The sequence below is a fragment of the Taeniopygia guttata genome, chromosome 2, assembly GCF_048771995.1.
Source record: "Taeniopygia guttata chromosome 2, bTaeGut7.mat, whole genome shotgun sequence".
NCBI classification, from domain to species: domain Eukaryota; kingdom Metazoa; phylum Chordata; class Aves; order Passeriformes; family Estrildidae; genus Taeniopygia; species Taeniopygia guttata.
The window spans coordinates 141,685,472-141,711,467 of record NC_133026.1 but is presented as its reverse complement, the minus strand read 5'-3'; the positions used below and the strand labels follow the sequence as shown (position 1 = coordinate 141,711,467).

The 25,996-nt window shown below is 47.2% G+C and overlaps 1 long non-coding RNA gene across 6 annotated transcripts in view; it reads right to left on the bottom strand.

Moving 5' to 3' along the window:
* The window catches only part of LOC115493999 (uncharacterized), a 129,696-nt gene extending 104,691 nt beyond the window's left edge, over positions 1-25,005 (bottom strand). For 2 of the 6 annotated variants that reach the window (XR_012054278.1, XR_012054276.1), the window contains exon 1: positions 24,747-25,004. This is a non-coding gene — a long non-coding RNA (uncharacterized lncRNA). Of the gene's footprint in view, positions 1-24,292; positions 24,719-24,746 lie in introns of those variants that run through there. The other 4 variants (XR_012054277.1, XR_012054273.1, XR_012054274.1 and 1 more) reach the window with 4 other exon arrangements.
* Between the last annotated feature and the right edge of the window lie 991 nt (positions 25,006-25,996).

The window sequence follows — 25,996 nt, the reverse complement described above, 5'->3', positions numbered from 1 at the left end:
CTTTCCTTACACACAGATGAAATGAAGCATGGAAAGCAAGGGCCCCTGCCAGCATCTGCTCTGCACTGACAGTTCAATCCTCAGGGCCAGCCAGCGTGATGGGCCTCAAACTACAGTCACCACAAGTACAACTGGACAGATAAACCCCTTACCTATGGCAGAGTAATGCCTACTGCAAACTGCACCACTGCAAAAAGCTTCTCTGACCCTCCACAGCAAGGTCTAGTCCTGACTTGAGTGCATGAGCAGCTGGAGCTGCAATAAACCCACACTGCTGAGGAGCACCCTGGAAAGCCAAGTGAACCCCGACACTGCCTAAAAGTTTTGGTGTTTCAGTCCAGCCCCTGTGGCCCCCATTTAAGAAGACACAACTAGTTTAAAGAAGGAACTGAATCACTCAAAATCTGCAGAAAATCTGAAGCAAAAACTTCAGCTTAGGAGCAGAAAGACTATTATGAACAAAGCCATCACAGAATTACAACTGCATCTTCTTAGTCATCACTGACAACAGTACAACCATAAATAAATAAGCTATTGTATTACATGTACTTTTTATAACATGTATTGGGGCTTTTATAATGCATATGGTTCCTTTTGGGGACAAACCTTTTGCAGGGCCTGTTGTGATAGGGACAATGGTTTTAACCTGAAAGAGGGTTGATATACATTAAAGAAGAAGATTTTTAGAATGAAGATGCTTAACACTAGAATATGTTCCTCAGAAAGTGCTGAAGCACTAGAAAAGGTTGCCCAGAGAAATTGTGGATACCCCATCCCTGGAAACATTCAAGGCCAGGCATTGGATGGGGCTTTCAGCAACTAGATACAGTTGAAGATGTCCCTGCCCACACAAAGGGGGATGGACTTTACAGGATGACCTTTACAGTTCCCTTCCAACCCAAACCATTCTAGGATTCTATGGCATTGCCAAACAACCCTGCTAAAGAAGACACAATAATGAAAAATAAACAGTTTTCATTGCTGGTCCTTTTAAGTACTGACTTCCCCACAGCCACCAAGCTTGGGGCTTAGTACCAGAGCTGGGTGAAGGTTGATTTTAGCTAAGCTGGTCTCACTAGAAATTTGAGCTCTCTGTGGAGGTGAGTGCAGGTGAACAGGTACGTCAGCACGGCAGGGTTCAAGGGCAATGAAGTTCTGCTGGCAGCTGGAGGACAAAGTATTTCTGGGAGACCTAAAGATGTCAGGCTGCCCCAGCAGCAGCAGGAGACCTTGGCTCCGAGGTGCTGCATCCCCCCTGGGAGCTCCCAAGATGTCCAAGAAGGATGTGTTTGAACAGAGCCTGGTAGGGGATCCAGCTGTTAGAGGAAGGATGGGAATGACAAACCCTTCTTGGACTTGAGGACGGAGTGAGTGAGCTGCCTGTGTCAGACCTGCACAGCTCAGGGGGTTTGTAAAGGCAGGAGGTGTGCTGGCTGCATCATGGAAACAGGGATTTAAGCTAAGGACAACACTGACACAGGAACAAATCTGCATCAGCTGGCTATGAATGACTTCAGGCTGCAGCACAAAGGTCCCTGGCCATGCCAAGCTCTGGATGCCTTTCAGCAGTCACAGGGCAGGCAGCCCAATCAGTCTTAAGATACAGCTTGATAAATTTGCCAATGAGATTATACACCTTGGGTGCTCTTGAGGCTAAGGAAGAGACCTTCATGATCCATGTAGCATTACAACCCCACTCCTCCAAGGACAAGAACTCCCAGAGCTTTCCACTGATTTTTGTTATTTTGGTCATCACAAGCAAGGCTCCATTACCCTTGTCCACTCCTGTAAAGCCCCTCAGATGCATGCTGCAGTAAATTCAGTATCTTCTCAATGCATACAGAGATGTTGTCCCTACCACCTCCCAGTGCATCTCCATCCCACTGCTCTACAGGCCCTCTGCTACATCAGACACTCTAGTTTCTTATTCCCTAAATACTTCCAGCATTTGTTTGGGCTGTCTTTGGAGATTATTGCAAAGTGTTCTTCTAAGCCATTTGTTTTCAAAGGTACTCAGATACTTTGCCTGTACCTTTGATAGGCTTCCAGCTTTCAGATCCCTGTGTTTAGATAAAAATTACTTTCAAGTCCAAGATTCATAGTTCAGCCTTTCAGCTGCAGATTTTCAATGACCAGATCTCACCTAAGCCAGGAAATGCAGCTGCTGCCTTGCCAATATGGGACACCATTTCCTCCTGGACACCCCAGTGGCTCTGATACAGCTACCAGGACACAGGAATGGATTCATTTCTTGTATTCCAGTGCCTTCTAATGTAAGGCTTGACTGGGAGCTGCAAGGGTGTTCATGAGACCAGCAGGTTGGTATCACCAGGGCAACCCATCTCTCTGCAGGGCAGGGAGGTCTCTCCATACACATCTGCTGAGGGGTCCCATAGGCTCCACAGAAAATTTGGGACCCCGGTTTTTTCTTCATACTCTCAGCCAAGTGAACAGGAAAGCCTGTCTGTACACAGGCACAGCTGCAGCACTGCCTCCACCTAAGCTGAAATGTCTCACTGGCACTGAGGATATAGGGGGAAACCTGAGCATAGGTGCTCCAGCCTGCAGGAAGCTCGGGGGCAACCAGCTGGAGACAAACCTCAAGCCACCCCATTACAATAAACCACAGGATACCATCCCCTAAAATGCTCCAGTTGCAGCTGGTCAGGAATAACCAGGAGTTCTGCTTTTAATCCAGATTCAGATAGCACCCAAATTTACTCTGGAGTCTGAGTTTACACAGATCTTGTTGTGCATGGCTAGGCTGTCCTAGGTGGAGGTGGTCCAGCCTCTTGGAGAAGCTCCACCTTCAACAAATCCTCATCAGCACGAGGCCCTCCCACCCTTCAAGAAACTACAGCCAAGGAGAGCTCCACAGTGCTGAGGATTATTTTGTCTTTGATAACCACTTGCAAGCAAGGAGCCCTGTCAAAGCACAGGGAAATATGCAAATATAAGACAAAGAAGAAACATCAGCATATTAAAGAGGTTTGCCCTCATTCTATCAAAGCCTAGCAGCAGTGATATGTTCCCTCCTCCAGTAAAGCTGCTGGGATTGTGTCACCTGCTTTAAACACACTCATCTTTGGCCTTCGACATGCCAGGAGTGCATGAATTTAGTTCGTATCCCCAGTTCATCCACATTTTGTATAAAGGATGGGGATGTTTGCAAAGGGAATCCACTTCTCATTTCAGACCCCTGACCAGGCTCAGCTGGATGGATATTTATTTAAAACATTATCACCCTCCCTGCCTGCTCATAAAGCAGGGATTGCTACCATCACAGCTTCACAGGTCACAGCAGGCAAGGCGTGCTGAGGCTGCAACCCAAGGCAGCAACCAGGCAGGCTGGGAACGTGAGCCTGTGTTAAAGTGCTGGATTTGGGAGAAAAGAATTAAATATCAAGTCAGTGAAGACTTTGCATGTACAGAAATGCTGTAGTATTTAAAAAATAAAAGTTTTCATTTGAATATACAAAGACTTCCTTTACACCTTAAAACTCATATGCACAACAGAAGGAAAAAAAATCATCTGTATCAAGAGACTTGCAAATCCCCTATCCTCACACCCAAAGGCATACCAGGTCCTTTCTACAGACAAGCAACAAGCAACCCAGGCATCTCATGTTTGCCTTGGCTTGACCCATACTTAAGATGTCCCAGGAGCCTATGAAACGGTGAAAAATAAAATAAAGTTCAGAATACACCCACAGCCACAACCACAAAAAAAGGTTTTTTTCCCTGCTTTGGGCTGCACTGCAGAAGGGCTCTACCCAGCAAGAGGGGAGTGGATAATATAACCTCCCATAAGTGATATCTGCATCACCCAATCGTACACTGCCCTCCAAAATGCTGCCTCCTCTTTTCCTGCAGAAAGACTGCAAATACTATCAAGGAAACAAAATATGACCTTACAGAAGAGGCATAAAACCCAAACAAAACAATGTAGGAACTACACAGTGCAGACTGTCACTCTATCTGAGCAGTTTAAGGTGTGTGAAACCTAAGGGAAGTGGAACTCAGATCCAGCTCTAGGAGCTCTGAGCTGCCACTCCTGGATGAGGATGCTACCAGCTCCTCTCTGGGGGAGGAGCATTTACCCTATCACCAATATTTGTGATAATGAAAAATTTATTAAGGACATTGTAAGGAAAAAGAACAGCCTCATATTCCAACAGAAACCTTGCTCACTGAAATTACAATCTCTCACACCACTTTTCTGTGTGTGAGCAAGTACAGGTGTGCATCCAGTTTTCAATTTTACACTCTATAGGCAAAGAAAATACGAAAAAATATTTTTAAAATCATACAGCATCTAAACCAGTCGTTTATATCGGTAATATAACATAAAAAATGTCAGTCAGTTACCACATCCAGGAAATTAACTTAATCAGTTAGAATAACAAGACAGCCAAAACTTGGCTCCCAAAAAGGAAGCTGCCCTTTCTTGGGAGAACCCACTCCGTCACCCATAATCTGATCCCCTGCAGCCTCTCAACCACATTTTTGGGGATATCTGATATCTCTTATTGGTGCTGCCACTGCTGACAAGACCAGCCCCAGGGACTCATTTTAATATTCTATCCCTGGCCCCAATATAGTACAGGAAAAGGGCTAGGGGCAGGTATATTTTATTAAATGAGTATTGATTTTATACATGTCTTTTGGGGAGATCTAATCCAAATTAATTTAAGGCAAGAGGAATCGTGCTGCCATCTGAATTCAAAAGTACAGTGAGAGCTGGTTAACAGAATAAAAAGGCAAAATTAATATGTCCTCTAAAAATACATCAATTTCAAACTTCTTGGGATGTTAGCCTCAGGTAGGCTGTAAGAATATCTCCAGGGAGATGGCAGCTAGTTCACTTCAGTGTATTTTTATCACTGAGCTGTAGGTGCTGGGTGGCTGCCACCATGCTGAACCCCTTTCATAAATCACTTGGAGATTCTCAAAGTGCAGGTGCTCATTGCAAGATGGGGCACTTCAAGGTTGTCCCCCTGCTGCCATTGGTGGTAGAGCTGCAGGGGCACAAACAGGTGCTGGCACATGGTCCTGCCCTGGCATGTCCCCTCAGCTGGGCAAGTACCAGAGCCCACCCTGCTGCCACTGGAATTTGGGGGATTTTGAGGAAGGTGAGTCCTGCTCAGTTGCCTGGGAAGCAGTGGGACTCCAGGCTTGGGTAAGTCATAGAGGCAAGAAGGGGGACATGGGGCTGCATTCTTCATGGGTGAAAAATCAGAGAAAGGGCTCTCACTGCTTCTCTGCACATTAGTCAGCACACAGGAACACGAAAACAACCCAGAGCAAATCTGCTCTGTAGTAAGTATTAGGGATTATGACTCAAGAGATTTTTATTCCTCTCCCCGTGACTCATCCGGTGCAGCCTCATGGCCCAGATTCAGAACAGCCTAACCTTTTTGGGCTCCCTCTGCCCAAAATCCCATTAAATAATTGCCCTTTGCAGTCAGTGGTGAAGAATTCAGGGGATTTTTTCCCTTTCTTCCCCATCAAAACAGGAGCCAGAGGGAGGGAGGGAGTGCTGTACCCCAGGAGCACGTGCCTGTGACAGTGCTCAGCCCTGGCAGTGCCAGCACAGCCCCGTGACCAGCTGCAGCACAGGCACAGCCCAGAGGGGATAAATGTGATGATATCCATGGCACAGGGGACAGCTGGCTGCCAAGTGCTTCCCAGGAGGTGCAGGGCTGCAACTTTAGAGAGGTGGCAGTCTTCTGCCTGTCACAAGAAGGTAACAAGAAGATTACAAGAAGCATCTGGAAATGACCCAGTTTAGCTCCTGGGATGGGTTAGAGTTTGCTGGGAAGGAATCCAGAAGCAAGACAGTGGGGCTACATGTGAGGTTTCTGGCTAGGAAAAGCTACCCTATGTCTCCACTGCACTTTCTGCATCACCAGTGATGAAAGATTACTCAGGTAACGGGGCCCCCAAAAGCAACCTGTGCACCCTCTCACCTTACTCACAATTTTTAGAGGAACAGGATCTGTAGCTGCAGAATAAGGGGAAAAACATTATTTTGCAGAGGATGTAGCCAGGGCAGCCCCATCCCACAGCCCTGATCCCCAGCACAAAATGATCCGGGCTAGGCTGAACCAGAAGAGTTCTGTGGCCCCTTTGTGTTGGGATAAGAATAGCAGCAGATGAATTCCACATTTCAAACAAGGGTGAGATATTAAACAGAGCCTCTGTACAGAGATTAGGTGGAATAAGAAAAACAATAAATCCTTATGTTCCTGGACTTGAATGGATTGACAGGGAAAGCCAGAGAGTGGGGCCCCAGCACCACCACAGTGCTCACATAACCAAGTGCTTTGGGGTTCAGCTGCCTGTCCAAAGGATGAGGACTGCAACACACATAAGAAAAGGTCTCTCAGAAAAAGATAAAGGTCTCTGAGAGACCTTTATCCAGGTCCACTACAAAATCACTGCATTCCCAGGCTGCTACACCCCTCTGAGGTACCTGCTTGTGCTACCCACACTCACACCAGAAAGACGCTGTAAGGGCACTCAAACTTGAGATGTCAGGTGAGAAGCACCTCTTACCTCCTCTCGCCCCTCACATGAATGAAACACAGTGAAAAAGTAGCAAAAAATTTGTTTTCCCTTATAGAGATGTATGGGGACAAGTTACAAAAGCATGAACCCTTTTCCAGGCTCCTACAGGAATGATTTTGAGTCTGAAAACCAGAAAAAAAATATTAGTAAAGGCAGGAAGAAGCATGAAAAAGAGGTGGAACCTCTTACCTAACTTTTTTTTCTTCTTTTTTGCTCAAGGCTATTTCTGTTGTGCTTGCTCTGGAGAAAGGCACTGACTGCTAGTGTAGTTTTCAACCTTTCCACAAACCCCTTCGAAGATGAGCTTCTCACCTCCCAACCTAGCCTGGAGGCACCTCACATTCCTCCCTCCTGTCCACCTCACCTCTTAGGACCTACCTGCATGAGGCAGATAGGCAGTTTCAGCCAAAAGACTGAGTATCAACAACGGAGATTCCATCTAAATACCCTCTTATTTAAAAAAAAAACAGCTTTTAGATTAATAACTGATGACAACTAGCTTTGAAGACTGAATTTACTACACGGAGGCCAACCCAAGCTTCACTGAAGGATTTTGGTGTCCTGTGGGACAGCAAGTAAGCTAAAAACTACACTTTCATGTTTAAAATCGCACCCTGTAAACAGTATTTCTGCTGTGTGCAAAGGATCTAGTAAAACTAATTGGTGCAAAGGGATTCCCATATTCTGCAGAGGGAAATCTACCCTGACACAGCCACATTATCTGTAAACAATGCCTCCTTTTGCAATAAACCCCAGCTATAATACTGTGTGATATTGCAGGGAGATAAGCATAACTAATGCCAGGGTTGTTCATGCTTCCAGTTATCCTTGACAGTAATTTATAAATTAATAAAGTTCTTTATAGAACACAACTATGAATAACATTTGCTAGAAAGAGCTCTTAAATGTGCTTTAGAATTTCTAAATCTTATTTCCTTATCCAGATTATTACATCCCTTATGTAAGCCCTGGTGACACTGAAAATTAAGTCACCTGTCTAGAATAAAAGTCATCTCACCCTTATGCAACCACAAGTCACCTTTATCAAGGGGGAAGGCAGCAGGAGGTACTGACAGAAGGACAAACATTGACTCCAAAATGTCAAACAAGAGCTGGGAGAGGACAGGCAGCAAGTGACAAAAGGAGGAGAGAAGGTATTTACAGCTCTGAATCACACATTTCCCCAGACATCTTTCCATTAATGATGAATATCATAATTTCCCTAAATAATGCAAGGAAAATTAGTTTAATCATTTAAAGGCATCATCAATAATAAATGTGTCAGCTCCAGATGCTAACCTCCCCATTCCTCCATCCTCAGGGACTGTTTTAGGGAAAACAGTAAGATTGCTGTCACATTTTAATTTTAGAAAGATGCTTCAGTATCAGGGTCAGGAGAACAAAAGAAGTGCCCAGGACTGAGGACTGTCAGTCTGAGCCCCTGAGCAGTGTAAAAACTCTTTGCACCACAGCTGCCATTCCTGTGTGATAAAGCAGCAATCAAAGTGCTGTTCTTGTTTGCTCAGGTGAAGTGCTTACAGCAGAGGTATGCACCAAGATAGCTGGGGGCAGATAAGAGGAGAGCCCTTCCCACCTGCCAGGAGAAGGTTCCACCAAGGACCTGCAAGGATAAGGAAGAGGCTGCTCAGGAGGCAGCACATCCATCACCTGCAGCACAGCAGGTGCAAGGGTGATGCCACATCTGAGCGTACCCAGCTGCTACATCAGCACCAGCATCAGCATCTAGATGAGAAGTGGAAGCAGAAAATGATGCATGGCCACCATTCAGTACCAGACTGTTCAGGAATGAGGAGCAAAAGAAGATTTAAGAGCTTTGGCTCCATCGCTGCAATGCTGCTGGCAAAACTCACCATGTGGCCAGGAGCAAGCATCCTCTACAACACAGGAAAATCCAGAGAGATTTCCCAGCTCACCTTGACCTGGGTACTGTCTCCTCTGAGCCATCTGCCACCTCATCAACGCACAAGTCACACCTTCCCTGAGGTGGGGACTCCGTTGCTCTGCCATGACAAAATCATTCTCCCAAGGGCTGCTGCTGCCACGGCAACCCCAGCCACTGAAAACAAAGGTAATGAATTGGTTGTGCAGGACTGGTGGGAGGAACTGGGCTCCTTTGGGGATGTCCTACTCACAGTATGAAAGAAGGGAAAGGAAAAGGGGTCAAAACCCAAAATCATAGGGACAACATGTTTCCAAAATGCGTTTTCCAGAAAAGCCTTTTGCCTGCAAATACAAGAGGGATGCAAGAAGCAGGAGAAAAAATCTGCATAAAACTGACATGGTTATGACTTCCAAAGCCATATTATGACATCCTCAAAATGCAAGCACAGTGACCACCAGCAGAGACAGAAACCCACAGCAACCACCAGCATGTGATTCAGTGTCTCATGGCAAGGAAACCCAGCCTGCTGCCTCTGCCAAATTTCTAACAGGGGCTGGGGTGGGGTGAGGTTTGTGCCACCAGACCATGATTTCTATTGTTTCAACTTTCCTCTCTTCCCTTGGATGCAGAATCTGTGCTATATTAAGCAACTATGCTAAAAAATACCCAGAATGTAATGCCTGTTTGTGCTGCCCATAAAAATCTTTTCCACTGGAACAAAGATTTAAACTTCTGACTCAAAATTACTTTACAATGGGGGACTGATTATCAAGAGGGCCAGAATATCCTCTTATTAGAAAAATGTTCACTGGGTTTCCTGAACTTTACATGGTGGTATCAATTCAATGGCTTGTTTGGTTGGATGCAGGCAATACCAGCTGTCTCTGACACAGGGAAAAAAGCAGGTATGTTTTTTATAATACAGAAAAAGAGCTTAAGGTAATTGTGTGTGAAAGTGTGGCACATGTATTCATACATGCACATACATGGATGGACACACATGTCTTTCTGATCATTGTCAAAAAATATACAGGAAAGAAAAACACAAAATCACAACAAAAGATGGGAAGGATCAAAGGATGCATTACACCTGTTTGTCTCAAGTAAAACAAACCTAACTAAGGCACTATTTAAAAATGTTTATTATTTGTCTATTGCAGTAGCAAGCATCATGGGGGAAGATTCAAGCCCTATTTGTACAAGCCAAATACAAACACTTAAGGCAGTTTGGAAGAGATTCATCTGGCTTCCTTTAGACTGAGATAAAAGTACCCCCTAGTCATTTTAGCCAAAACCCTTTTGTTCAGAGACTTGTTCCTATTGGTATAATATTTATTTGCAGGCAAATTATGTTACAAAAAGGGAGGGTACATAGGCTGGGCAGCACCCAGGCAGGGGTCCATCCACAGCTGAGGATGCCTGTCCTGCCACCATCCTTAGGAAGTATCTCCCAAGCCTTGCTGGTTTTTTTGGGCTAGATCAGTTCTAACAGCCCCTGATGCTGGGCCTGCCTTTGGGGTGAGCTCTACCCTAAAGCCACCAGTGATGGCCCACGGCAACCTTGTGTGCCCTGTGCCACCTCCCAACCCACTCTGTGCCAGCAGCTCCGGCAGCAGCTGCCCCAGAGAAACTCTGCCCTTGCTGACCAAGCATAGAGGGGAAAACTCTGTGTAAAATGCTCTGCTCACTGTTAGGCAGCAGGACAGATTAGATTTTAAGGCAACAAGTCACCAGGTATGAGCCTAAAACTTGCCTTTATACATGTCAGAGCAGACTCCTATAATAGAAACATCTTTCTCCATCCCACTGACCAGGATCTGAACCAGATCCCTTGAAGGGTAAGTTCTGGAAGAGTTCCTCGGCTATTTTTTAGGTTACAGGGCCAACAGATAGCCAACAGAGCCAAAGCTTGGCCTCCTGGCAAGCAAAGAAATCATATCCAACAACTGCATCCAAATTAAAAAAAAAAAAAATTACCCCAGGGAGCCTAGCACACTGTAAAACTCTTATTTACAAGTTTTTTGGCTGTTCTTTCATCACCAGAATTTACTGGAAAAACTCAAAAGCAATAATTTCATAAACATGTTTTGCTCTGCACAGTCTCTGCACCCAACTTTACAGGGAGAATATTAACAGGAAGACAGGAGTCCACTGCCACCCCAGGAAGCTGCAGTTTGCACTCCTTTTGCCTTGTCAAAACCCCACCTCTCAATTTATATACTCTGCAATAATTATTTTGCTAATCACAGGCTGCTCTGTGCTTCTCAACACTAATTATTATTATTAGAGCTGGCTCAGCTACAAACGCGCTCGCTTTCCAAACACACAGTGCTGGGCTGGAAGAGAGGGGTGGAGGGTTAATCCTTTACTGGATGCAGCTTAAGGCAGTGAATGGTATTCTGGCCTGTAATTTCTTTAAAAAGGAAAAATAACATCTTTCAGGAGATTTTCCATTTTGAGTTAGCACAGAATCACCACAAAAAGAAAAAAAATACTGGGTAAGGCAACATAACACATACTATGGTCTTCTTTCAACTCATCAGCTATATTTATCTCTGAACTGCAGCATAGAAGCATATTTCACTTAGAAAAACTTTTAAGCTGCTTAAAAGAGACACTGAAGTAGCAAAGACCACACACTTGGATACTGGAGGGGAAGAAAGGAAAGATTTATACGTTCAGATGGTGTAAACTAGCTGGAATCTGCCACCTACAACTCATCACCAAGCCCTCTGGTGAGCAGGCATGACTCAGGCACAAGCCAACATGAGCTTGAAATGTTTTGGTAGAAAGCTTCTCATATGACCTGGCTACTTTTTAGCCATTTATTTCACTTTCACCCACAGTTTTGTTTTGTTTTGTTTTGTTTTGTTTTGTTTTGTTTTGTTTTGTTTTGTTTTGAAGCACCTGCCTTTGACCAGGGCCAGAGACAGGATGCTGGCTAAGAACAACATCAGCATCTCTCCCAATATAGCAAGTCTATGCCACCTGAGCCCAAAAATTTAGGACCAACAGCATTGCAAGCCTCAGCATTGAATCTGAGATGACTTGCACAGTGACAGCTCAGCATTAGTAGACTGGCTGTAGAAACAAATTTCCTGAGCTGTCTGCCAGGTTACCTCTGCCATGGTCTGCTCCTTATGCTTTCCAAGGCAAGGTCCTTGGCATCCCCCAAGTCAACCAGTGTCACTCAGTGTCCCACCCTGAGGCTGCAGCTATTAGCGAAGTTCAGGTGCCATCCCTGTGTTCAGTAGACTGACAGCACCAAACTCATGAGGAGATAAACAGCCAGTTCCTGAGCCAAACTAAAACCAGGGACAAAATAAAAACAAACTCCTTGGGCAAGCAAGGGAAATGGAATTGGGCCTGAGTGTCTTGAAAATAGCACATCACTCAACCAATTGTCACTAAATGATCCTTGGGTGCAAAAGGCATCAGCAGGATCAGGTTATAAGCATGGCCTGAAATAGCCCCTCCCTCATCCAAGGAGGCTGAGGGGTGGGGGTGAGAGGCACAGGACACCTGCATGACTTGTAAAAGTCTGCATTGCAGAGGGGGGAAAAAAGGAAAAAAAAAATGAAGTGTCATCCTGGCTGAAACACGACACTGAGTGTTCACATTTCACATAAGAAGCCTCCTGTATTATCATCAGCCACATGCAGGGAACAGTCTGGAGTATGATCTCTGTTTATTCACCTTGATGACATCCCTTGAAATATTCTCCTCGGGTTACATCTTTCCAAGAAACAAAAAACCCTCTTTCCATCTATTGGAAGGAAAGCCCCTCCAGAGGTCTGCGTGCCTAAACCACGCTCAGCAGAGCTCACCCGACCTGACCCCCCAGGAGTGCTGGCTGGGCACGTTCAGGAATTGCCATGCACAGAAAATAACCAATGCCACAAAATAGGGCTTAGAATCATCAGCTTTTCAGGATGGGAAATGCAGTGCTGAGTCCTGGGATTTTTGGGGGGAGGGGGAAACCCAAAACAGCTGTGCAAGCGAAATCACCCAACCAACGTGCTTGCTGCAAGGCTGATGCAGCTGAGAATAAAATGTCTGATGTCGAGTGATATTGAGCATATTCTGCAGATCACCAACATCAAAGCCTTTCCCATTTCAGATCTATCTCATTCTATAATCGAAAGCAGTCAAAATGCTGTTTTGCTGTCTACAAGTCAAGCCCTAGAAGAGGCAGTTTGGCAGCTCAGTGCTTGCACAGACTGGGAAGTGCTGTGCAGGACATGTCCCCAGCTCCCAATGCTGCCTGCCAGCTCTTCTCAGGTGGCATCTTCTTAGGGCGGTGGGATTGCTCAAACCGAGCCATCACCAATGCACACACAGACCCACCAGCTCAACTCTTCCCACAGTCAAAAGCTCTGCCACCAGGCCATGGCAGCCCACAAACCACAAACAGGGCCTCGGTCCCCCACAGGGCACAAACACGGCTGGAAACAGGTGGAAAAGCCCTGGGCTTGCAGCACGACAGAGAAAGCTACTAAAATTAGTGGCAGAGAGATAAGAGATAACAGAAGGAATGCAGAGTCTGGGCTTGGAGTGCAGACTGCACCCACCAAGGAAGGAAACCACTGGTCCTGAGGTGCAGGGTAACTGTGGCTATTAACCTCAATTTTATTGTTAACCATCAGATCTGAGAAATATCTACTCAGCCACAGCAGCTGAAATCCAGAGCAGCCAAGGGAAAACAAAACATTCAGGCTGAGAATAATTTAGAAAGAAGGGAAATGAGAGCAGTTTCAATTCCCTTATTCCTTTTTTCCAAGAATTAAAGGCACAGCTGCTGTCATTCTCAGGTCACCAACTCTTGGGGTATGCTGAGAGGTTAACAGAATGCTTGGTGAGAGAAAGGAGAAGCCATGCAAAACAGAAATTATAAACCAACCTGGAGGAGAAATATATGGACAAGAAGGTAAAGAATGAACAGCCAGAATAGAAAAGAAAGAGGAAAGAAAGAAAAAACAAGGGAAATAGGTCTATGAAAAACACCATAGGCATAACATTCAAACATGAAGTGGAACAGAAACAAAGAAGTGGAGAGAAACTATGAGGAAGAAGCAAAGTTAGAGATACATGGGCAATTATGCTTTCACACATATGTTTGTATAGATATAAAATACAAGAAATGTTACTTTTATATAGATACATTCATACAAAGAAAAGTATAAAATCTCTCCCATGCTTTATGTACACTGCCCTGGACAAAAGCTAATTCTCTCCTGCAAATATAGTGAGACACTGGCACTTGTTGCCCAGAGAAGCTGTGGACTCCCCATTCCTGGAAATGTTCAAGGTCATATAGGATGGGTCTTCAAGCAACCTGCCCTAGTGGAAGGCACCCCTGCACATGGCAAGGGAGCTGGAACTACATGACCTTTAAGGTCTTTCCAACCCAAACCATTTCACAGCTTCTGCGATTCTTTATCTTCACCACCAGCCAGGTTAGCACTGACAGTTTCAGTGGCATGGAAATGCTTTCTTGAACACTTGTACCAAACTGGCTGCCAGTTTTACTGCTATTGAGAGGCAAAACATCACAGGAGCTATTAAAGAAAATTCACTCCACAGCAGTGTGTTTATGGTCATCGTGTGCACAAACAGCCACAGATGCCCAGGAGGAACATCATCACCGTTAGTTATTGGCATTACATACAGCACCACCAAGAGCTTGAGATACCAAACATGTCTGTGCTGGATGTTATGTAAAAATAGAACAGAAAGGTCAGACCCTGTCCCAGAGACCCAATGACCTAGGGTAAAACCAAGATAAAGATAGAAAGCAGAAACAAATAAGGCAGGCTGACCAGAATGGAGCCATGCCAAAGGAGACACTGTCAGCTCACCATACATGGCAATCCTGGATGGGCACATCTAAGAATCCTGCTTTAGACAGGAAGCTGGGAAGGGATCAGCCACAATACAGAGGGAGCAAAGACCCAGCTATTCCCTGTTCTCTGAACTCCTGCTTAAACCACTAATGGATATGGTGTAAAGATTCCCCACTACTGAAACAACCAGCAGTAAGCAGTAGCCCACATCAGAACCACCACATCCATCAAACCACAGAAACAACCCCTAACTAAAGTAGCCACAATGTCCATCACGAGCTTCATTTCAAGATTCCTCTTCTAACTGCTGGTTTGTTTAAACATCACATTTTGAGACACATAAAACAGATGGAGACCAAGAGTCCTACATTAATTTACTTGGAATCTGTGAGACCATCCCAGGTGATAAATGAGGCAACATAGTTAAAAAAAAAAAAAAAGTTTAACATGCAACATATCTGCTAGATAGTAGAGCTTGCTTGAACCTGTTAATGCAACAAGGTGCTGCAAACCAGTCTTGTGATTGCAGAAAATTTCTAAAAATTAACCCTACTTTGAAATGGCAGAAGAAAAGAGGGCAGAGTTAAGGACGCCTGGGCCCCTACCTTATTCTTGCAATTTTGGACCTTTTTTTTTATAAAGTCTCAAACCACTGCAGGTAACTGGAACTGCAGTCAAAGGCATTTTTATCAATGCTGTTTAAACACTACAGTCATTACCATATTATCTTTTGGGTACTGTATTAGCTGATGAACTAACATCTAATACATGTTCTTTCTCTTCCTCCAACCCAGCAGTGCAGGGTCTTGTTCTGCTTGTATGTTCCTTAACTGTCTTTAAATATCATACAAAACATTACTATATATTCAGGAAGAGGACCTTCAGTTGAACATAACTTGGAGCAGAGTATTATGAGGTTTGTGGTGATCGTTATCTCTTGAGGTTGCACAATTTATGCAAAACTGGACCCTCAGAGAGCAGAGCTTCATATCCTTGCAGAAAGCTCCTGTGGCCTTTAGCACAAAGTTTTAAGCAATCTTCCAGCTACCTGAGGCAGTTTAGGGAGCACACTAATGAGATCAAAAGACCTCAAAACTTTATTTCCAACAGAAGCCAGCAAAGAAAGACACACAGCTGAGATGGGCTGCAGCTTCGTGGATGGGCTGATGCTCCCTTCACTCACAGGCTCCCTGCACAAGTATGTCACTGCTGTTTTCAAGCCAAGACACAGCAAATGTCAAGGACAAGACCAGGACTCTTCCCATGAAGAGATGCTGGACCTCCTGAACAACCAGAGATAAAAGGAACACCAGAAGAAGAAAGTTTATCACCAGGAGAAAGCCAAGAGCTCTCCCACCCCTCCCACTCAACCGACCACCGGGGCAGCAGGGCAGCAGCAGGCTCTGCACCCCCTTCCCCATGCTCTTGGGCACTGCTGGAGCTCAGAGAGCTGCTCCTCATCAATGAGCCATCAGCACTCAGGAATTTGGCTCCCTGGCAGCAGCTGCGTACAAAAAGTTTAAACAGATCATCTTCACACTGTGGCCACCTGGGCCTGGGCTGCCCGGCCAGGTCGCCGCCTGCAAGGCAGTGTGGGGCTCCACGTGCCAAGAGTGGTGAGAGGAGGCAATCTCATCATTTTTCCTGTAGTACCAGACACTTCAATGAATTCATATGTGACTTCAAGCTCCTTCTTCTGGTGTCACTGTGCCCTGCCACTGTGGAAGGATGTCAGGAGTCTCTGCTGCAGACCTGCTCTGCTGGTCAAGCCTCCAGTGAAACTGCAGCCACAGGAGTTCAGCCTTAACACTTGGCAGCTTCTAAAGGGCACTGAAATCCCTGCATATCTTCAAATAAAATATTAATGTTATAAGCAGTATTTCATGGGTCTACAGGTTTCGTCACACTTCAGGGAAGTCTTAAAGAGATTTAGCCCTGATTTTCTAGAGAGCATGGATCCCACATGTCAGCCCATCCCTGATGGTATCTCCTACCTTCACATCCTGAGCTGTCTTTCTGCTGCCACAGTAGAGACAACCTTTTTACCTGCTCAGCATCCAGATTTGCTAAGCAGAACAAGATACAGGTATTTATCACCATGAACATTAGCACTCCTAATATTATTACAGGAAGGTGAAATGCATTATCAAGAACAACCGTAAGCTCTCCCCATCTTAGCGGATCAGGACAAGTGACTGAAGGTTGTTGGATCCCTGCCATCCATTCCCCTACCATACTGCTGTGATCCATGAGGTGGAGTTAATTAACAGAGGGATGTACAGAATTTAAATCCTATTTATTGTAATTTGTCTCACAAAAGCAGCCAAGAAAAATAATCACTAAAAGTTATTAAAAATATCCTGCAAAATAAGGTATTTGGTAAAAATCTCTCAGGTCAGCTCAGGATTTATAAGGAAGGCCGGGACAATGGGTACCCACAGAGGGGTACAGGCCCAACCCCTAGGAAATATAATGTTGTATTAAGCTAATAGCAACATCTTGAGCTCTGAATGGGCTACAATCCACCTGAAAGATAGTTACACCCAAACTAGTACCTAGTAACCTGTAGATTGTACTTGATACACTTATCCTTAAAATTAAAATTACAAAATCACTGCAAATTTCCCTTCCCTTTTCTTCTCCATATGAAGAATGGCCATTGATCATGTTATGAAAGATGAAAAGCCAGTACTTACTCTTACTGCTGTAGTAAAATAGGAGCTAGGGAAAGTCTTATTTCCAGACCTTCAACATTTGCACTTGAGAAATACAGCTCCTTGGGAAGAAGTTTTCAAAAGCTTTTTTTCTGTCTGGTTATGTTGGTTGCAGCCACCAGACCTGCCCCTTAAAGAGCACCTACACAAGTCATCACTGCAGGTTCTGACCATGTCAAGCACAGGAGCTCAACCATTTCCATGAGCCTCTGAGGTCCACCTGACATTAGAGCTCTGCTGCTCTGTGCTGAGTGTGAACAACTATATGGAAGAGAGTGGCTGCCCTGGCACATTTCCAAGTAAAAGAGTCAAGCAGAAGAGTAGAAGCTGGGGGGAGAAGAATGGTTTGTTGAGCCACCAAACTCTACCCATAACTGATCACTGGGAACCCCATTATGTTTTCAAGATGCTTGTAACAAGCAGAACTGATGGATCTTTGTACTAACAACTCAAGATAAAGAAAACTTTACAAGACAAATTTCCCCTCTGAACCTGTTTATCTTAATCACATTTATTTACTCTTCTTGTGTATTCAGGAAAGCTGGGCCTCCTTCCATCTTTTTCCACAAATGGAGAACGGAAGCTCAGCTTTTCAGCTTTGCCTCAGTAACCACAAAAACAGAGACATGCTGATGGGAAGAACCCTCTGAGGTCTCCAATCCAACCTCCCAGTTCTTAAACAAGGCTGATTATTTTCCTCTGTAACACCAAACACACCTATATTTTTGTTATCATTTTAAAATAATCTAACAGCAGCTTTTTAACACTTCAGAATTGTATAAAGCTCTGTTCACCCCCATAAGCTAACTAAGAAGAACCAAAACCAAATATGAGATACCTGTAAATCCAAGTATTTATCTTCTAAAACCCCTGAGCAGTATTCCAGTTGCTTGTGTCACAACATGAAGCTCTTGGCCTTTGCTCCCCTCAGGAGAACTTCTGGGAAAATGTATTTCAGACTTTCCTACTCTTATGAAGGAGGATCAAAACTAAACAACCCATTATTATTATTTAAATAGAGCTGGAAAGATAGCGAAATATTTCCAAAAGGATGTATGGTAGCTTTCTGCTCTGTGAGTTAAATTAGTCACTGATAGCTAATTAGTCACTGACTACCTATTTACAACCCCAGCTGAAGCATAAATGGCTTTTGGTACATCACTTCTAGAGACTGCTGTAGCATGACTACACGATTGTAGAGTAAACATTATGTTTACAACACAGCTTATAAAACAGTAATGACGGTTACACTGATGAGGATAATAATAACACTACTAAACATCAATATCAGCAAACAGGGACCTGTGATTTATCCAGTCGGGAGATGTCAAGGGTTCAAGCACAGTCTGGGTTTTTGTGATTACTCCATATCCCACAGGCTCAGCCAGAAGCCCAGGACTGCTGTTTCCACCACGTAACAGAGCACGCATGAACCCAGAGCTGCACCACAGGCAGGGACAGCGATACCTGATCTGACACTAAGCTGCAACAACACAGCACCTCGCTGAAAGATGTCTAGGAAAAGCCACTTTTCCTAAACCTACAGAGGCTGTAAGAGTCTCCAGCCTCCTGTACCACATGTTCCCTGCACCGCCAGCATGCCCCTTCCACCTGTGCATCCAGGGCTCACTCCCCAGTTGGGCAGGGAACCATGCAAAGCAATGCAATGTGTTCTCCTTTGGCTGGCACTTTGCTCAGCCAGCATGTTCAAGATGAGGTGGTTGCACTATGATCAAATCTAGGCCTCACAATACAAAGTGCTAATCAAGAGTTGCAGTTTGCTGCTTTTTTAAAAAATTATACTCCTCCATGGGATTTTTCTTCTCCTTTCTAAGTTGCTGGCAACAGCTCCCCAACCAGCTGAGAGCTATACAGGATTTCACAGAACACCAGCAGCAGACAATCTGTCCCATGCCTGCTTGGGAATGACTTTGAACCTGTAGGATTTGCTACATTACAGAAATCCCCTGGAGCGGGAGAACTTACAGTGCTACTAACATGATGGCTTCTACCAGCAAAACTAACATGATGATGATACTAAGCAAAAAATCAGGATGCTGCATCCACACCAAAGGTGTTACTGGGCTGACATGTCCCTTACTGAGCTCCATTCCAGCAGTAAAGCTAAAGCACAGATGAGGCAGCCAACCAGCAGGCACTCACGGAAGCCAGGCAGCCCAAACAGCCATCCAGAGAAAGCCAGGGAAAAGGAGACTGACCATCCATCTGGACAAAGGGAAGATGATGATGATGGGTGGTTAGGAAACCTGAGTTTTCCACCTTAAAATCCATGCACCTGACCCCTTCAAGGTCTGGGGGCTCCCAGCACAACCCGCACTGTGCTGCGGGTCTCTACGAGCTGCTTACAAAACCACAGGATGGGATGTGGAATTGCCATTCAGCTCTGTTCCGTACCTGCCTCTAAGAAAACAGCCTACAGCTCCAGCTCCAGCTCTGGCAGTAGGTACCTCCTCTCCCCAAAACAGGAGAGCTTTTCAGGCTTTCTTTAGGCTTCTCTGCCTTTCCTAGAAGAGGAGCTGGGTCCAGTGCCTGGATAAGCCCCCAGCTTATAGATAACAATCCCAGTGATGTATACCTCACCCTTCAAAAGTTCCCAAAATCCTGCAGCTCTTGACCAGGTACATGATCTGGCACTGGGTATTCCTGCCTGAGACAACAAAAGAGGTGACAAAAGTCTGTTTTCCAAAATATCTCATGCTAAAGACACTCTGCTGTACCATGACACTCTTCCATGCAAATACATGGTCCTTCCAGGGCTTTGGGCTGCTCTTCCTTGTCTGAGTGCTCCAGACATTGCAGCTCAGCTCAGCCCACACCCCAGCAGCACAGGTGAGCTCCCAACAGCTGCACAACCCAACTTCATAGTGTGGGGGGCATGCTCAAACCTCCCCTCTGTCATCCAGGAACTTTATAATTTGCAGGAACCTACCCAGTAATTTTTATACAAAGCTGCTTCTACTGCTCCTTCCGACTCAGATTTTAAGGCAGAAATGACTGAGAGACACAACCTGCCCCTTCTCTTGGCAATTTGTTCTAGAAGCTAATCACTTTAATTTCTAATTCATCATAAATTCAGATGTGAATTATTTACCAGTCACTGGTTCTAGCTCTGCCTGTCACTGCTGCATTTGAGAGCTCCTTTCTGCATGATGCACTTTATCAGCAGGAATTCATGGATCATTCTTCCTTTGAAGTGACTAGAGATTTAATTGTAGTAACTGCTGACAAATACAAGATACCAATAGCAGTAACAGCACAGGCATCAGAAGAGGTGTGACAAGCCTGCCGGGAAAACCTGGGCGATACTCAACCGGTACACCCCCAGTATTCAGGGTATCCAACCCTGATTTGCAGGACAGAGCTGCACACCGATGTTCAATCCATACCTTGAATTCACATAATGAATGAGACCATCTGGGCATGCACTAAAAGGCATTCAGATCATACACATCTGGATGTTTTAGATCATACACATCCAGACCACTCCAAATGCCTGGCCAGTCCCAGTGTTTGAGTCACAGCAGGCTGCTGTGTTCAGCTGAGGAGAGCTGATGCTCCAGGTAACCATCTCAGTGCTTTTATCTGTCACCCTTGAAGCAACAGGGGAAAAAAACACCACCAGCAAGCCCTGTTTTAAACAATCTCTGGCACTTGCCAGAGAGAGAGAGAACTGAGAACAGTCCTTAACTGCAACACTGGTAGCTCAAAAAAATGCTGTCCTCCACAGAACTGTACCCACAAAGTGAGCAAATGGCAGGCACTGCACCCCCAGGTATAGTAATGCCATATGCAGGCACACAGCAGCACTGCTTGCCAGGGCACTGAGCCCTTTGCTACATAAGATGGACAATCTCAGGAGCAGATGCAGCTGTGACAGAGGGAAAACGTGCCTAGATACAGTGATACTGAGTCCAAGAGACAGACTATGTTTTTATACCCTCCTCACCCTTCATAAATCTCACCAGGAACCTGCAGGTGATCAGAACTAAAGCTACCAGCCATCAAGGAGACAGAAAACAACATGCTGTACTTCAAAATAAGATCAGTATCACCTTGTTGCAGAAAGGAAAAAGCTTCCTCACCAGGGATGCATTTTCTTCTCTGCTAGCTCAGTTTGCAGCTCTGCATTCCTCTTGGCTCACAAAGCAGGTCATCACACCAACCCTGGCCAACACCGAGAGGTCATGGCGTTGTGCCCACTATCCCAGCACCTCCATCCCAGCAGTGATGCACCGAGAGCAACACAGAGACTCCACTGATGCTCTGACGGACCCATTTGCACTGCTGAACTGCTTGGTAGCGTAGTGCAGTGCAGTGCACTGCACCACAAGTTCCTGACATCAGACTTCCTTAAATTCATCTGCTAGGAGCAAAAGACAAACCTCTAGTAATCCTGTAAGCAGCAGAAATGCTTCCCACGTCACAAAAAACCAACATTTTCCCATGGTTTGCCAGCACTGCTGTCTGCATAGACCAATGGGGAAAAAATATTATTGAAGATGTCACACTTGTAAGCATGACTTCGCAATTCTGAGTAGACCTGCACCAGCATAATTACTGAAAAAAGCATGCAGGAAGAGGACTGTAGAAAATGTAATAATGCACTGAACACATTCAGCTGAAAGGTGCTAAACAAACACAAAATGCATCAATACCTTGAAAGTACAGATACACTTTTCTTTCCCCTAGCCTAGCTCCACATCAGCTTCCCCTGACAGCAATTTCTCATAAAAAAAGGTGAATGAAATATATAGAGCCAGGAAGCATAAGCTGCCTTTGCAAAGCATTCTGATTAAAAACAGGAAGATATGGTTCAAATCTTGCAAAGAGTTAAGCATAAGATCCAATCTCAGAACACAAAAGTCCTTAATGAAACAAAAAGCTGGGCTTTGGTTGTGCAGGGGCACAGAGAGAAGGGCACAGCATAATACAGAGCCGCAGAACCGTGCTGCCATCAGCACACACAACTCACCATCACCTCTGAAATCCATCAGCTCTAGCCAAAGTCATAGTCCAAGCGTGCACCTTCACCCGGGAAGCCAAAATTCCAATCTACAAACTAACTGAACGCATGATTCCTTTCTGCACCAGACAGGCTCCTCGATGGAGGCAGGCCTGAGCCCTTCCTTGTTTCTGCGACTGCAGACGGCTCTGACGTTGCCGGACATCAGCGAGGAGATGCAAACGATGCCAAATCCTCCAGGCCTGCGCAGGCAGCGAGCTGGCACTGCTCCTGCTGCCCCTGTGCAAGCAGCCCCTCTCCCAGGGATGCGAGACACACGTGTGCATTTCACTCCAAACAGGTACAGAGGCGTTCCCACTGCACCTGTACCACTAATTACCTTCATATAACTTAAAATGCAGAGGCACAGTCAGACCAATCCAAATTACAACAATCCTAAAATAGCTGTAAGCCATACTCCTCACTTAATGCTATGAGACAGAAGAGAGAGGGAGAAAGAATAAAGTTAGAGATGTATTCTTAAAATGATGCTTAGTGAATATAAAATGACTTGAACCCCCGAGGCTGCAAGCTGACATTTATAAAGATATGCAGCCCCTAGCACAAAAGAGCACCTTACTGCCTCACATGCTTGGAAAATACATTTGTTAAATAATTTTAAAAATCACAGTTGAAAGGAAACTGGATGTTTATGACGGATTATTAAGTATCAGACTGTATGCTTATTTATTAGTGATGTCCACACTTCAGAGATGCATTTTTTAATATCTTTCTAAATGGCAACTATGTATTTAAGTACTCTTAAAATAATCCACACTAGTGGACTGCAGTTGGTGCAAATTGGCATTAGTGAGATTGCATTTCTGCTGTAGTGAAGAAATAAACACTCTCATCTCATGCAGCTGTAACGTATGTAACGTATGTAACATAATTATGTTCTTTGTATTTAGCAATGGCTAACATATTCTAATACACCCTCAGAAAAGCTCTTTTGTTCCAAATCAATGACTTAAAGAACACAAATTTTTTAACATATTGATAAAGCGGAACTAGTGTAGAGCTCATGACTCACTGTGTCTGACCAGATATGTGGCGAGGACAACATGTCTAAACTTGCCAACAAGGATGGATTACAAAGATCTCACTGAAGGCCTGCAGCATCGCTCAGGTTCAGTTCTCGGTTCTGTTGGGATTTCTCTGCACAATATTTTAAGATGCAGCAACCAACAGTTTAACAGACTGAGATCCAAGTCTTAAAGCATGCACCCTCTCAATGAAAACACATCAGTATTATTTAGGTATAAAAATAAAATGAGGCCTATTAAAGTACGCCAAAGCCCCAAACAACTTTTTGAGGAAAAGACGGCCTAAAAAATCGTTTGTAGAAATGGTCCGTGGAACATGCAAAGAATCTTCCCAGTCCATTCCTCTGGCCCTCCTGGTACCCAGCCCTGGAGCAGGCCGAGCACACTCACGACAGCCGAGCGCTGCGGGTTAAAGCTGAATTGACCCCGCAGGCCGAGGCAGCAGCAGGGCTGGCAGCACAGCATGCAGCAAGGAGGGCAGCAGAGCATGCAGCAGGGCATGCAGCAGGGAGGGCAGCAGGGCAGGCAGCAGGGCTGGCAGCAGGGCTGGCAGCAGGGCATGCAGCAGGGCATGCAGCAGGGCAGGCAGCAGGGCTGGCAGCAGGGCATGCAGCAGGGCATGCAGCAGGGCTGGCAGCAGGACTGGCAGCAGGGCAGGCAGCAGGGAGGGCAGCAGGGCTGGCAGCAGGGCATGCAGCAGGGCAGGCAGCAGGGCATGCAGCAGGGCATGCAGCAGGGCAGGCAGCAGGGCTGGCAGCAGGGCATGCAGCAGGACTGGCAGCAGGGCAGGCAGCAGGGCATGCAGCAGGGCATGCAGCAGGGCAGGCAGCAGGGCTGGCAGCAGGGCATGCAGCAGGGAGGGCAGCAGGGCAGGCAGCAGAGCATGCAGCAGGGCAGGCAGCAGGGCATGCAGCAGGGCAGGCAGCAGGGCTGGCAGCAGGACATGCAGCAGGGCAGGCAGCAGGGCTGGCAGCAGGGTAGGCAGCAGGGCAGGCAGCAGAGCATGCAGCAGGGCTGGCAGCAGGGCATGCAGCAGGACTGGCAGCAGGGCAGGCAGCAGGCCGGCTCCGCGCCCCGGCCTGCGCGCTGTGCGCATTTTCCGCGCAGTTCCAGAGGGCTCCTGCGGCCCCGCACCGCGGGGACCCCCCCATGCCCTCCCTGCCCCGGGGGTCTCCCCACGCCGCCGGACACACCCATTTCTTCGTCCCCGCTCGCTGCCCGGGTCCGGCAGCCTGCGGCGGGGGGAGCTGCGGGGGATGGGCGCAGCGCTGCGGGTCGCTCCGAGCCGCGCCGACCCCACCGCGGCCGTGTGCGGCGTCGGACGCTGCCCCGGCCCCGTCTCCTCCCCATCCGCACGGGTCTCGGCGTGCAGTTGTATTTTTAGGCCACGGGCGACCCAGTGCTTTAACAAAGATAAATAAATAACATGAAACGCACCCTCCCCTCCCCCCATCCGCGCTGCCCCGCGCCCGGGGCTCCGAACTGCGCCGCGACCCGCACGCCCCGCCGGGGACTCGGGTAACAACGGCGGGGGGGGGGACTTGGCGAAGTAAAGGCCAGAGCAGAATAAACAAACAAACAAACAAATAAATAAATAAATAAACAAACAAATACCCCCTGTCCCCTTGCTGCGGCCCCGGTACTCACCGCGGCCCGGCTGCGGGCAGGGGTCGGGCGGGCCGGGCCGGGCCGGGCGGAGCGGAGCAGAGCGGAGCGGCGCGGGCCCCGCTGCCCATGTGCTCGCCCGAGCACGCGCTCGGCTCAATGGAACGTTGTGCTGGCGAGCGGCTCTGTGACGTCACCGCCCCCCGCCGCCCGCGGCCGCAGCCCGGGGCAGCGAGTGCGGCCCGCCCCGCGCTCCCGCCCGCATCCCACCGCATCCAACAGCATCCAACAACATCCCACCGCATCCAACAGCATCTAACAGCATCCCACAGCATCCCACCGCCAGCCCCGCGCTCCCGCCCGCATCCCGCTGCATCCAACAGCATCCCACCGCATCCAACAGCATCCAACAGCATCCAACAGCATCCCACAGCATACCCCCGCATCCACCGCCCGCCCCGCGCTCCCGCCCGCATCCAACAGCATCTAACAGCATCTAACAGCATCCCACAGCATCCCACCGCATCCCACCGCATCCACAGCCCGCCCCGCGCTCCTGCCCGCATCCAACAGCATCCAACAGCATCCAACAGCATCCCACCGCATCCAACAGCATCCCCCCGCATCCAACAGCATCCCACCGCATCCCACCGCATCCACAGCCCGCCCCGCGCTCCTGCCCGCATCCAACAGCATCCAACAGCATCCCACAGCATGCAACAGCATCCAACAGCATCCCACCGCATCCACCGCCAGCCCCGCGCTCCTGCCCGCGTCCCGCTGCATCCAGCAGCATCCAACAGCATCCAACAGCATCCCACCGCATCCACCGCCCGCCCCACGCTCCTGCCCGCATCCAACAGCATCCGATAGCATCCGACAGCATCCCACCGCATCCAACAGCATCCAACAGCATCCAACAGCATCCCACCGCATCCCACCGCATCCACCGCCCGCCCCGCGCTCCCGCCCGCGTCCCGCCGCATCCCGCCGCATCCCACAGCATCCCACCGCATCCACCGCCAGCCCCGCGCTCCTGCCCGCGTCCCGCTGCATCCAGCAGCATCCCATCCCACAGCATCCCCCTGCATCCACCGCCAGCCCCGCGCTCCTGCCCCGCATCCCACCGCCGGCACCGCTCCGCACTGCACCGCCGGCCCCGCACAGAACAGCACTGCCGGCCCCGCACCGCATGGCATCGCTCCGCACCCTCGCGTCGCACCGCACCGCACCTCAACGCCAGTACGGCCGAGCCTCGGCGTACCTTGACATTTAAATAATTAAGTAAAAGA